The sequence below is a fragment of the Rutilus rutilus genome (assembly GCF_951802725.1).
Source record: "Rutilus rutilus genome assembly, chromosome: 24".
Taxonomy (NCBI): domain Eukaryota; kingdom Metazoa; phylum Chordata; class Actinopteri; order Cypriniformes; family Leuciscidae; genus Rutilus; species Rutilus rutilus.
Genome location: NC_140228.1, coordinates 7191814 through 7194766, shown reverse-complemented (window position 1 = coordinate 7194766; position 2953 = coordinate 7191814).

Sequence of the window (2953 nt, the reverse complement as noted above, 5' to 3'; positions counted from 1 at the left end):
GTCAAACTGGGTCTAGACTGTCTAACTCTGCAGGAATTTGATACTTCGATAATTGTGGATGAAAGCAGATGTTCTTTAGATCACTGATATAAGAACTTACAAATATCTTCAGGGTGGAAAATGTGCATTTCTGTGTGTGCAGACACCCTTATTCATGGTCGGTTGATCATTTAATAATTAAACAAGTTGTATGTCATCATGCATGCCTTTCTCTTGACGCTACAGAACAAAAATCTGTTCATCTAGTGTGCTGAACTCTTTCCAAGAGAACCCGGAGGCCTTTTCTGGTTCTATTTTAGAAAGAGGAAATGTCTGCGTTTCTGTGTTTCGAAGGCAAAAATCCAGGCTTTAAAATAAGTACTGTAATAAGAGTTGATGTATCTGTGAAGAGAAACCCAGACTAGCATTTCCACCAAATTTCTACAGTACAATGCTAAATGGAAGCATGGTTTAATAAAACTTTACAACTTTACTCACCCACTTTCCAATGAATTGAAAAGCAACATCAAGGGAGGGTCAAACTAATGCACTCGACTCAGCAATTTAAATGATGAGAAAGCGTGTAAGCTTGTGATAACCTTCAGTAAGTCCTTATCTTGTTATCTGCACTAAACTTTTAATGTCTGAAGAGACAAATTAGACTGAATTATTTCTGACACTCTAATGAGACATTCAATATGCTTGTTTGTGTTTGTTATTCTCTTAACACTTTACAATAAGGTTTTACCCTTAGTTAACACGAAGCAATAATGAACTGCACTTCTACAGCATTTATTAATCTTAGTTAGTGTTAATTTCAACATTTACTAATACATTATTATAATCAAAAGTTGTATTTGTTAACATTAGTTGATGCACTGTGGAGTAACATGAACAAACAATGAACAGATGTATTTGTATTAACTATAACGTTAACAAAGATTAAGAAATACAGTAACAAATGGATTGCTCATGTTGGTTAATACATTAACTAATGTAAATAAATGAAACCTTATTGTAAAGTGTTACCGTTATTCTGTTTATTTTAACCTACATTGAAGTCTTCATGCAATATAGAAATTAAATAAATATGAATTAAGATATATTTGTATTCATATTTATCTCATATATTTCATATTTCATATATATATACAGTGTATATATATAGGCCTACATTGTGATCTGCCTACACAACATTCACGGCTGTCATAACAAGCGGCTTACTCGGGCATCAAGTTGCCTACACAAAAAAATGCATTTTTGAGCAGCATCGTGAGCTACCTACCTAGACGTGGTGGTAATGCACCTTTAAGTTGGTTTAACCAACATAGTGGATTTTATGGTATTACATTATATTTAAGCAGTAGTTATACTCCATTTATTCACTTTTTGAGCATAGACCTGAAAATGACATTTCAAACTTAAGCGGTCATAAATCTTGAATGCTTTGGAGAAAAGACTTAAGTTTGGTCTCTTTTTAAATACGACACCTGGCAGTTATTGCTGAAGTTTAAAAAGATTTTTTTTTAAAGTGAACGTGAAAAAAGTTTTACATTTATTGTTATGAAAAATGCACAAAATTACAAACAAAACAAAATCTGTATATGAAATATATATTTTTACAAAAACATTTTACTCTAAAACTGTGAGAAAATCAAAGCCATAGATCTAAACAAGATGTGTTCCAAATTTGAGGTTGATATCGCAACAAAATTTGTATATGAAATATATATTTTCACAAACACATTTTACTCTAAAACTGTGAGAAAATCAAAGCCATAGATCTAAAGATGTGTCCCAAATTTGAGGTTGATATCGCAACAAAATTTGTATATGAAATATATATTTTCACAAACACATTTTACTCTAAAACTGTGAGAAAATCAAAGCCATAGATCTAAAGATGTGTCCCAAATTTGAGGTTGATATCGCAACAAAATTTGTATATGAAATATATATTTTCACAAACACATTTTACTCTAAAACTGTGAGAAAATCAAAGCCATTGATCTAAACAAGATGTGTCCCAAATTTGAGGTTGATATCGCAACAAAATTTGTATATGAAATATATATTTTCACAAACACATTTTACTCTAAAACTGTGAGAAAATCAAAGCCATTGATCTAAACAAGATGTGTCCCAAATTTGAGGTTGATATCGCAACAAAATTTGTATATGAAATATATATTTTCATAAAAACATTTTACTCTAAAACTGTGAGAAAATCAAAGCCATAGATCTAAACAAGATGTGTCCCAAATTTGAGGTTGATATCGCAACAAAATTTGTATATGAAATATATATTTTCACAAACACATTTTACTCTAAAACTGTGAGAAAATCAAAGCCATAGATCTAAAGATGTGTCCCAAATTTGAGGTTGATATCGCAACAAAATTTGTATATGAAATATATATTTTCACAAACACATTTTACTCTAAAACTGTGAGAAAATCAAAGCCATAGATCTAAAGATGTGTCCCAAATTTGAGGTTGATATCGCAACAAAATTTGTATATGAAATATATATTTTCACAAACACATTTTACTCTAAAACTGTGAGAAAATCAAAGCCATTGATCTAAACAAGATGTGTCCCAAATTTGAGGTTGATATCGCAACAAAATTTGTATATGAAATATATATTTTCACAAACACATTTTACTCTAAAACTGTGAGAAAATCAAAGCCATTGATCTAAACAAGATGTGTCCCAAATTTGAGGTTGATATCGCAACAAAATTTGTATATGAAATATATATTTTCATAAAAACATTTTACTCTAAAACTGTGAGAAAATCAAAGCCATAGATCTAAAGATGTGTCCCAAATTTGAGGTTGATATCGCAACAAAATTTGTATATGAAATATATATTTTCACAAACACATTTTACTCTAAAACTGTGAGAAAATCAAAGCCATTGATCTAAACAAGATGTGTCCCAAATTTGAGGTTGATATCGTAACAAAA